The 12,141-nt window shown below is 38.4% G+C and overlaps 1 protein-coding gene across 11 annotated transcripts in view; it reads right to left on the minus strand.

The window, feature by feature from the left end:
- The window catches only part of SRCIN1 (SRC kinase signaling inhibitor 1), a 258,626-nt gene that overhangs the window by 153,143 nt on the left and 93,342 nt on the right, over positions 1 to 12,141 (minus strand). Inside the window, exon 1 of one of the 11 annotated variants that reach the window (XM_075177032.1) lies at positions 2,558 to 2,963. The exons of the other annotated variants lie outside the window; for them this stretch is intronic. The gene's annotated coding sequence lies outside the window, so the exon portion shown is untranslated. Of the gene's footprint in view, positions 1 to 2,557; positions 2,964 to 12,141 lie in introns of those variants that run through there. 11 annotated transcript variants of the gene reach the window in all.

Below are 12,141 nucleotides of genomic sequence, written 5' to 3' on the forward strand. Positions count from 1 at the left end.
AAAACCTGGACTGAAAGCCACAAGTACACCTGTGCATTAAAATACATGCGGTAGATGTTTTAATCCTGTGAAATACAGGCAACACCAGTGCTTTCATGAGTTATACCATCTCGTTTCACCAAAGGAGGGTGAAACGAGATAAGCAGAAAAGTAAAAATGAATGTTATGTGAGAGCCTAATGTCACCATAGGCAATTAACGTGTGATGATATTTTCACTTCTCCAATTCTTGCACATTGAAAAGTAAATGCAGTAATCACTAAGCTCCCACATCGCCTTGCAAAATGCCGGAGTAGAAGAATTATGCGGAGTAGAAGAATACTGCAAACGATACAGTTACTTAATGTCCTTCTCTGTGCGGCAAATATTTGTTGATGATGTAAATCAAACAAATTGAGGCTCACTGTTCAGTTGTATTTCACTAGGGTTCTCTGTGAGAGGTGGTACAGGATTATTAAGACAAGCAGAACAAGTGATGTCTATAGAAGATGGTGAAAGACAAACTGAAAAGAATGCCAAGAAGTTAAAAAAAAACATGAGAGAAAGAGACACACAACACAAAAGTGTTAGGGGTCTATTTACCAAGCAGTTTTGCTGTGGTAAACCCCCGAAAACAACAGTTTTCGGGGGTTTACCGTGAAATCACTATGTACCATTGAAGCATCGCAGCAGATATCTCAGATATCTCAGATATCTGCTGCTTTGCATTTCCTATCGGTTTTCTGAGCACTCCCCATAACAGTGTATGGGAAGTGCTCAGAACCGCTATGTATGAAAGTTCAACTAGAGAAACGCCATCTGAAGCTGGCGTACATTAACATATCTGAAAACTTTCGAAGAGCAGAGCTGGACAGCGCATGTGTGGAGGGATCATGTGATCCCTCCCTGTCAATCATCCTGCAGTTTGCCGGCCAGGATGTTACTGCGCACGCACCAACTTTTCAGTCGGTGCATGTGCACTAACAAAAAAAGAAAAAAAAAAGAAGAAAAAAAAAAAGAGAAGATCACCGCAGCCTTGAAAAATGAGAAAAGACTGCGATGATCAGGTGAGTCACTTCTCAGGGACAGCAGGTTATCGGCACTGCTGTCCCTGAGAAGTTTTTTAATACATAGCCGTTACTTTTCAATCCTTATCAAGGAGATAAGGATTGAAAAGTATCAAGTAAAAAAAACGAAGGGTCATAAATAGACCCCTTAGAGAGCTGAAGGGGAAAGAGAGAAAGTAGTGAGAGGGAGATAGGGAGAGAGAAAGGATGCATTGTGGGGAAGTGAACAGCTGTTGATATTTTTACTAAATTCAGTATTTATTTGAACTAGTAAAAGATATTAGCAAAAATGCATTCAGTCCAATAGCAAGTAGTCTTCATTCAGTTCATTACTGTATCACAAGCAATAGCAATATCATTGTAGTGATGGGTAAGGCATACAAGCACAACATTTTAGTTAATCACAAACTGGCAACGCATACAAGAAGTGTTTAATGAGGTGTGTGCTCTGATGAACATTATTTGTATAGAATAAGAGATTCATGTCAAAGTTGAGCAGTTATCACAACACGACCAGAGAGAAAAGGATATTGGTATCTTTCCACTGCCACAGGAAGCAGCAGCATTAACTCCAAGAAAAAACATTCCTTTCTCTATGTAATCTTTACAAAGAATTCTTCCTCTGCAATTCACCCAAGTGTACAGATGCTCATACTATCATATATTACAGCTCCCTTTAACACCTCCACCTGCTTCTATTAGTCTGTTGTGTTTCTAACATTCCTGAATGTAAAATGTTTAAATCTGCACATGCAATTATGTTCATTCAAGCTACATATTAATACCAGGCATCATGCTATCAGATGGGGGGAGAAGTCTACTTAAGAGTGCATTGTTCCACATCATCATCCGTGACTCAATTTATATATATGCATTCTGCAAGTGAACAAAATTCAAAGTAGCTGCAGAATTCCGGGCAGTATCTACAGTATACAGTATAGGCACCTATGAGAGGCAATGTGCAGACAATATTAATCCTTTTAAACTTTGCTCTATGTTTGTTTTTCTTAATGATTTTAAATTCCAAAAAGATTAACGTTTACTTCAGTGCAGCTGATCCATACTGCTACTGAGGCCTTACTTAACTGAATATAGAACAAATTTCATTACTGAACCAGAAGCTGTATTAATTATTATTATTATTATTATTATTATTATTATTGGGAAAGGCATATTCTGACACATGTACCTTGTCCCATACCAAGTTCTCACTGATGAAAGATACACTGTGTGAGATGTGTGCCAGTTTGTCCAGCTGGTGGGTTTCTAGCTACAAGGCAGTCCAATTATGAAACCTTTCCCCTGGCAAATTTTCTAATCCACAACACTGAAAGCAAAAACGGATTCTTTGAGAAAACACATCTGCATTCAGTCCACAGAGTGCAGGCACAGAATGCAGGAAGGTTCTGCATAATGCATAAAGTCCAGATAAAAGAGAGACGCTGAGAAAATGCTCAGTGCAAGTCAATATATCCCCTGCTATTAAAACCTCATACGCTGTGTAACTCTTACCTGTGACAAAAGGTTGGTGACACGGGATGGAATGGACTGTTATCTGAATATATCATTCTGTTCCTATCTCTCCCAGAAAGAGGCTCCTATTTTTCCTCTAACACATTTCTCTGCAGCCAAACTGCTTCGGGGCAGAGATTTACGTTGAATAGGTTCCCTACGAAAAGCTAAAATTCAATGTTTAGCCTGGAAAGTCCTTCCAAATGTAAGATCACCTGACGTAAACCAGGAAAAGAGGCAGCGTGCGTGAGAAGGCAAGACGGTGCAGAGAGATGTCCATGGGTCTTTGCACTGCCATCCAAAAATTTATGGAATAATCATAGAGAGGAACCTTCAAAACAGTTTAATGCTGCAGTTCCGTAAATCTTCAGGAGTCAGCAAGACCCCTGATGGACCATGAACGAGACGACAGTAAATAGAGCGTGAAAAATAGATGAAAGCCAATGCATAGGAGAAATAATATTGTATTAATAAGAATTCTCTGTGAAAACCAAGCCGGGAATGAATGGAGAGGAAAAGCTCCTAGCTACTGTGTGAAATAACACAGTGCAGCAGCAGAGCCTGAATCCACTCTGCTATTCATCAGAGTCTGAGCAGAGTCCAACCACACTTGCGCGTGTACACACACACACACACACACACACACTGCCTGAGGAGAATGAAGGAATCATAGATAAACTGAGCTCCTCTTCCACACTGCATTGTACCCATCCCTACCACCCCCTCTCTATGGGGGCCGCACACTCGTATGTGTAATTTAACACAGTTCAAAGCATGCCAAGAACATTGGCTGTATAAAACAGCAAGTACATCTATTGAGCAAGAAAAGTGCAGAGTCTAAAATAAAGAGGAGGCAAAATACAATGTATGCATACAAATAGTATAATATCAGGCTATTACTAATACATTTTATTTCTAAAGCGCAAATATATTAAATACAAACGAGACAAAACTTAAGAGATTAAGGAGTCTATGGGACACATTTATCAATCTTATCATAAAGTGAAAAATAGTTTTCAATCCTTATCGCATTGATAAGGATTGAACTATTTCTCACATTTATGAAAAACGCATCACAGAAACAGCAGTTCCGATAAACTGCTGTTTCTGTGATAATAAAATCACACTTACCCCGCCTCTTCGGAACGCGATGTCTACTGATCTTCTCCTGGTCCTCTTCATTTTTCTTTACACTGGAATTAAGCATGTGCAGTTCGAAGAGCTGCACATGTGCACAGACATCTCCGCTCTGTCTCTGCAACTATAGTTGCAGAGAGAGCGGTGAGTGACAGGGAGGGATCATGTGATCCCTCCACACATGCGCTGTCCAGCTCTGCTCTTCGGAGCAGAGCTGACAGCACTGAAATCCTTCAATTGTGATAATGTACGCCAGCTATCATGACAAGTCACCGGAAAAACTTTTTTTGGGAACTTGTTAGATTGCGCTTGGGAGCAGTCACCATACTGCAGAATGGTGACTTCTACCAAAAACGAAAAGGAATGCAAAGCAGCAGATATCCACGATATCTGCTGCGATGCACCCTTCTTAAATATTCGAGACACACAGAGGGCCTTAATTTCACGGCAAGTGCACAATAGTGCACTATCATTATTTGTTAAATATGCCTTTATGTAACAAGTAGTGAGGAACCAAAATGCTCTTTCACAGCTTTTAGTTATTTAACAAAGCCATATAAAATTCATAAAATAAAATATCCATATTTGTGAAATAATATTGTATTCTGATATTAGCAATTAAGCTATATATTAAATGTGTATTCTATCCATGTAATAGCTTTCCAAGCAATATTTTTTTGAATTATCCACTCAAATATGATCCTACATAAAGATGGTCTCCAAAATACTTGGAAAGTCAGATGTAAATTAACAATCTTTGAAATCATAGTATTATCAGCCTGTGAATTCAGTCCTACTCGAATTCAAAGATTGTTAATTTACATCTGACTTTCCAAGTATTTTGGAGACCATCTTTATGTAGGAGCATATTTTAGTGGATAATTAAAAAAAAATATTGCTTGGAAAGCTATTATATGGATGAATACAGCATTATTCCATGAGTATGAATATTTTATTCTGTGTGTTTTAAATGTCTTCAAAATAAAAAAAAATAATTATATAAAATCTTGGGAACATTATTTTATATGGATATACGCTTCCTATATATACACCATTTCTTGTCCTTCCTTTTTTTTTTTTTCGGGTGAGCTAAGGCAATTTCACTCAATGGGATTTGCATTTCAAATATTAACTTAGGGCTAGATTTACTAAGCTGCGGGTTTGAAAAAGTGGGGATGTTGCCTATAGCAACCAATCATATTCTAGCTGTCATTTTGTAGAACGTACTAAATAAATGAAAGCTAGAATCTGATTGGTTGCTATAGGCAACATCCCCACTTTTTCAAACCCGCAGCTTAGTAAATCTAGCCCTTAATGTTAATGGAATCAGATTTGAGCTTGCCTGTATTATATTATTTGTCATTTAACAAAGAGTTAACGTCTGAGAAATCAGACATTTCTCCGTCCGTAACCGAATTAGTGAAGCCTACCGTTACCAGTGAACATAGCACTTCCTCCATTCCCCGGCCGCATTAGAAGGCCAGTGAAGAGGAAAAATGCTTTGTGGACAAGTGGGGAGACAAGGTCTTTCTTGAGGCTCCCAGAGCAACCCCGCATGGTAAATTGCAGTGGTTCTTTCTTTTCTTTATGTATTGCTGCAATTAGGTGGTGAGGACCCTATTGGCAAGGACCTCCAATCTTATGCTGACCAATACACTGGCAGATACGGTTGCTCAGTCTGAGTCCTGAGTAACTGAATCTGTGTTTAATTGATTAAATCAGAAAAATCCAAGTGACTGAATTCCATGTTGACAGATGAGCCTACACACTGACAGATTGTGATCATGGAACAATTGGACGTTAATGCCGTTTTAAACAATACCAATTAATTGATTGGGAAGGTGTCCTTTCTGGCACACATACACAAATTGGCTTTGAGTGTGGGGGCAGCTTTAGAGGCTCAATGAAAATGGATATTGTAGTTGCCACAATAAGGTTGGCTTCAGGAATAAAAAAGGTATTAGAACTTCTATCTGCAGAATCCCAGGAGTTCTAAAAACTAAAAAGACCTTATTTAAACATTTAAACATAAAAAATTGCTGCTTGTGATAATATCACACACAAACATGGTCACCAAGCGCTTCCTTGAAAAGTTTGGCCTCATACCTACTGCCCATTTTTAATTCTAGTAAAATCACTAGCAAAATTGCAAACCAAAATGATGAGGAGGAGAGAAAAGGGTAATTGGTAAATGTACTTTCATATAATTTAGTGTGCTCCAAATTGTGTAAAGAAAAACATTAGTGTCCTAGTTCATGTTCGAACGTACGTCCGTTTGAGTAGCATACCTTGTGTGAAATAGCCCTGCGCATGCCCAAAAATGTATATTACGCCAATTAACGCAATTGATGTCCGAACAAAAATGACACTTACGACTGCCTTTGACTTGAGAGACAGAAAGCGGGAGGGAAGGGGCAGACTAATGTAGGCAATGTACAGTAAGGGCGCTACAATGCAGATCCGGCCGATTCAAGTGCTGTGTTTCTCGTAAGTTTCAACCAAATCATTTGCACCCACTACAGGGCAGGTGCAAATGCCGACTGACAGTGTGGATAGCTACAGCAGTCTTTGAATAAAAAAGTACATGTATACGTGTAAATAGCTATCACAGAGCAACTGTATGCAATTAAATAGACTATAAAAACCCATTGTATGTACATTACACATTGAAACCATCTTTATTTATAGAAAGTACAATCTTAGTATTAAGAGTTCTTCTTTTATTTTAAAAATATTTTTTGGTGTGTTCAGATGTGAGCTTTTTTTGTACTTACGCGTTTGGACATACTGCAGTCTGTTCCGCGTGTCTACGTATGGCAAGCACTGTTTAGGCAGAGCGTACTTACACCCAGATTCTTATCGAAAATGTATCTTGAGATCCGCTGGATTTTAAATACAGTCAGAAGTACACACAAGTTCCATGATTTTGTCTATAAAACGCAACTTACGCGCAAGTTGCATTATGACTTGAATCGGGCCCTAGTTGTGTATATTAAGTGAGTTTTGGTTATAGGGCCTGATTCATTAAGGAAAGTTATACAAGAAAATAAGGAGGTTTTCTTACTTAAGTTTTTCCATGTTGCTATGCAAGAGGTGCAAATGAGTATTATTTTGCACATAAGGAAAATACTGGCTGTTTTTTCATGTAGCAGACAAATACTTGATAGCTTACTTGTACACTGAAATTTAAAGTTTATATAGGGGAAAAAAGCCAGTATTTTCCTAATGTGCAAAATAATAAACTAATATGCACCCCTTGCATTATAACGTGGTTTTGTCCAGGAGAAAAGTTAAGTAAAAAAAAGAGTACTTTCCTTAATGAATCAGGCCCATAATGTGATGGTACTGTAGAGATTGAGAATCATAAGTTAGGAATATGATCACTCAGTGATAATGTAATACAGAACAGTCTGATGGCCATCACTTGTCTATAATCTTTGGATGAACCTAAAGGACAGTTTAAGAATAAGTAATGACATAGGACAGTGTCGGAAAGTGCTTTGTAGTGTGGACATTGTTGATTAAACAAATAAATTAGCTAACCTATGCTCACAGATAATTTTACTTTGATTGGCGAAGAGCAGAAAGTGTAAGTGTCAGGGATAGCACAGTGCGCAGTGGTACTGTATAGATTAAACCCCTAATGCAGCAAATAGTATTTAGAGTTTTGTTGTCTCTAAAGCTAAGTTTTATTTAGAGATATGTGAATAATTACTGTGAGATGTGAATGGTTTCTAGAAGTCAGAGGTGTCAAGCTGCCGGTACACATACCAATAGGATAGTTTTTGGCCAAACAGGCACGTCAACCCCTTGTTGGTGTGTTTTAATTGGTAAATTACAAATTATTAGATCTGTCAAACCAAACTGTAATTAGATGTTGTAGTTTGCATAAGTATAGGTTCATTGGCGAGATAAATTAATGGGAACCATACAAATATTATTGCTTGGGCCATGCATCTTACATAGATCTGTTGTTTGGCAATAATACCGCATAGCCAGATTGACACCTGTTTGGTCAACTTAGAAATCTACTAAATCTAAAATATTAGCCTGATACAGGGTTTAAGTTGGTTTCTTCCTCTAGGCAACATCTGTTGTACTGCACCCCTGCCAACCCACTTTCCATTTTTTTGTGGTTTCTGGCCCAACTCTACCACATTCAATAGATCATGTGATGAAACACATGTATTCTTCTAACAGTAATTTAAATGTCATTGTTTTTTTTTATGCTGGCTGGTACACAATAGGAAAAACATGACAAGACAATGAAACAAGGATCAGCCCCCATGCCCTGCAAATCTGCCACCCTAGTCCCAGGCCTATGTGGCCTTTTCAAATATGAGCCTGCTTTTACATAAGGAGCTACTAATAAAAACAAATCTATATCTTACATCTGCCTGTCTGTAATACCCATTTTATTACTGTGTCCCAATTGTGAAGCTACAGCACATGGTGACGCTATAACTATATATATATATATATATATATATATATATATATATATATATATACATATATATATATATATATATATATATATATATATATATATATATATATATATTTATTTATTTGGTCTTTGTTTGTTTATACAATGTAAGTCCCATCCCTCTTGCACCCCATTCTTTACATTAATTGATTCTAACTTGTGGCAGGTGAGTCCCAGGTCTCCGAGTGCTGTGTGCAGTTAAGCCTTTAACCCAGAAAAATATATATATGTGTGTATATATATATATATATATATATATATATATATATATATTTATATATTGAATACTTTTCCCAGAGCACTCCAAATCTCATAGCAGACTCAGCGACAGGGTGATTACAAGCATATAGGGCAAGAAAAAGTGCACAGACCTTCGTGATTCTTGCCCTATATGCTTCTAATCACCCTGTCGCCGAGTCTGCGATGAGATTTGGAATACTCTGGGAAAAGTATTTGATATACTTGTAATATTCCATCTTTCTGGTACGCATACTTTAGTTAATAAAAGTATAGCTGTTATTCTAACAGTACTACATTATTTTGGCGCCCATCTGGCACAACTGGGAACTGGCAGCCGCCTGTAAATCGGCAAGTGTTTATAAACTATGTACTACCTGGACAATAAATCATTATTGTAACGCGCCATTGTGTATCTTTGCTATTGTTTGTAATATCTCTCTCTCTTTCTCTCTCTCTCTCTTTATATATATAAGGATATATTATCCACAGACTACCTTTAGAAACGTGTTGTGTAAGTAGTTAATCCACTTTTTGAGTGTGGTTTGAGGACTGAGGTGATGTTCAAAAAAAGCAATTACTATTACTACTATTATTGTTTTCTATATTATATATGCCGGGTTTATATGAGCTTCATCTGGTATATGGAGCAAAGGCATAAGAGAGACAGTGGAACATTGTGATAATATACAGATGAACATAATTTAATATTCTTATGGTACGGGAGCCTATAGAGTTGAATAAGACGATTAAGACTGAACATACTGCACTAGGAGGTGCTTTTTTCTTCTCTTTATTTTTTTAAATTTTGTATTCCTGGTGGAACAAACAAGAGATATTTGAAAAAGAGCAGCCACCGTTATATAAGGAAGTGCACTGTTTACGGTGACTGTCTTAGAGGTTTCAAATACTGTCTTTACTAATTTCTTTTATACTATTACCTTTTATACTTATTTTTACAAACTAGTAGAATTTGAGCGCTGTTTGCTTGTATTTGGCGTATTTATATATAAAGTTCCGATACCTTAAAGAATTTGAAATGTTTGTAGTAGTATTTAAAATTCCATATTTTAGTACCCTGTTGCTCTTTAACAATCACATAACATGTACTGACTGCAATTGCTGGAAAGCTCATCTACAGTCCCACCATGCTTTCATTAAAGAGTTATTTTCTCACATTCACTGTAAGCCTGCTATTTGTGAAGCTTTGGGATGTGTCATCCAGCACAATATGTTCTCTATGCTTTGGACTATAGGAAATATTTCATGTGGGTGTTATCAGCTGTGTTGTTGCGCATAGTCTCTAGTATAGTTAACATTCTGGAAATGGAGGAGTAAGAGGGAGATATTCATACTGATTTGCTGCACTAGGCATCAAGCAATCAACAACATGCTACAGAAATCACCTTACACATAAAATATCGCACTTCACAAAACCATTTCCACTAAAATGAATGACTTTGAGGGAAGGATTTACTCTTGCTGCTTGTGCTCTTAAATACAGATCACTTCCTTCCACATCGCTTTAAGCATACATTAGATAGTAAGCTTAACTAGACAGAGCAGTGTGCCTGAAAAGATCTGTACAGTGCTGTCTAATATAGTATATGCTACATAACAAATGTATTGTATACTGTTTTAATTCACTTCTGTATATTATAAATATTATGTGTGTCTACTTCATTGTTATTTGCTTGTTTTTCTTTTAGATATACTGCAATTTGAAAAACAATTTGGATATTTTTAATAAATAATGTATATAGATGAAGAAAAGAACGTGTGTCAGGATGGGAAACCGCCACATCTGAGGAAAGTGTTAACCTCCTGGAAATCAGGAGGAAGTCCCACCTATTCCCCACAGAGCCTGTATAAGGGCTCAAATTCAGTTTAGTCTTGGCTGGTGTCTGAGGAGTGGGAAAGTCTCACATCTCTCCACTGAAGCCCATAGGCAAACCGAGGGGGGGGGGGGGGTCCTAGTGCCTGGAAACCCCCCTCCAAGCCTGGGGCACTGTATAATGGAGCTGGTTGGCCCCTGCTCCCGCTTCACACAGCTCTACTTGAAAAGGGAGAGCTGCATGCACCTAACAGTAGTGCATGCAGCATTGCCCGTGTATATTCATCATCATCATCATCAATTTATATAGCGCCACTGATTCCGCAGCGCTGTACAGAGAACTCACTCACGTCAGTCCCTGCCCCATTGGAGCTTACAGTCTAAATTCCCTAACATACACACAGACGGGGAGAGAGAGAGAGAGACTAGGGTCAATTTTTTTTGATAGCAGCCAATTAACCTACTAGTATATTTTTGGTGTGTGGGAGGAAACCGGAGCACCCGGAGGAAACCCACGCAAACACAGGGAGAACATACAAACTCCACACAGATAAGGCCATGTTCGGGAATTGAACTCATGACCCCAGTGCTGTGAGGCAGAGGTGCTAACCACTTAGCCACCGTGCTGCATTATGGGGATAGGAAGAGTTGTAGAGCAGCCATGCACTGCCTAAAATTATAGCCATGCCCCCATGCATGCTGGTCACGCCCACTGGCGGCATGGTGTGGAAACCCCCCTCTACAAATCCTGCATTTTCCCCTGGAGCCTATATAAATATAGATAGATAGAGATAGATAGATAGATAGATAGATAGATAGATAGATAGATAGATAGATAGATAGAGATATAGCTTGGAGTTTCTTTTGCTTTGGTTTGTTGCTCATGTGTGTTGATGTGTTATGCTGTGGATCCTGACAATAAAGCCCTTTTTTGACCCCGACTCAAGAATTTGACTGGTGACTTCATGTTATTAACACAATATGCAAATAACCCACACAAAATGTATAGGTAATCTGTAGCTGTTGTCATTGCGATATAGAGGCAGGAGAAGGCTGGAAATGTTTATCCCTGATGGCGAGACTTAGCCCAGCAGCCTATTAGGAAAATTATAAAGAAAAAAATAAATGCAGGTGACGCAGCCCAAGGTAGTCCACTATGGGACCGGCCTGGGGTCAGATGGCCCCCAGCCTAGACTGTCCCTGTATAGAGGTAAAGTAGTGAAATAAACAGTAGCACACAAAACTGAATTTATTTAGACTGACAACCGTTTAATTAGATGGTCCTTTACTGGTATTAGTACTCTTCATTAACTCGGCTTAACGTTTACATAAATATAGGAATAATTGCCAAGATCCATTTCCATATATCCACACAATTTAATTTATTGTAAAGTTGGAGCCTCATTTGTCATGAAACTTCTTATTATAGATACAGGTTTTAAAATGAGAGGAAACTCAGCTGAGGTTAAATGAAATCTAATGCAGTGGTATAGTGCCACTTGATGGCCATTGTATCCTGGAACAGACGCTGTGGTATCTCAAGCGATATTGCCAGTGTTCTTGGCCCCAAAACAAGCATGATGCCTAACAAAGATGGAGTTGCATTGGTTCCTACATGGTAAGTGGCCACAAATGCAGTTAGAAGATGACCGCTAGAGGCCCACATATACAGTCATTTGACAACAGCCCAACTTGCCCCAGTGAAACAGTAAGCAAACCAGTCACCAGACATGAGAATGACCTAGGTGGCCTTATTGGCAGGGCAGGTCTCCCGCAGCCCTCAGGTGCTGTGACCTCCCCCCTAATGATACTTACTTATGCTGGAGTTCATTAAATTGATTAAATACACACTCTTCCCCATCGTCAGCCAATGAGGATAGGGGTTGT

Source organism: Mixophyes fleayi, chromosome 6, assembly GCF_038048845.1.
Source record: "Mixophyes fleayi isolate aMixFle1 chromosome 6, aMixFle1.hap1, whole genome shotgun sequence".
In the NCBI taxonomy this organism is placed as follows: Eukaryota; Metazoa; Chordata; class Amphibia; order Anura; family Limnodynastidae; genus Mixophyes; species Mixophyes fleayi.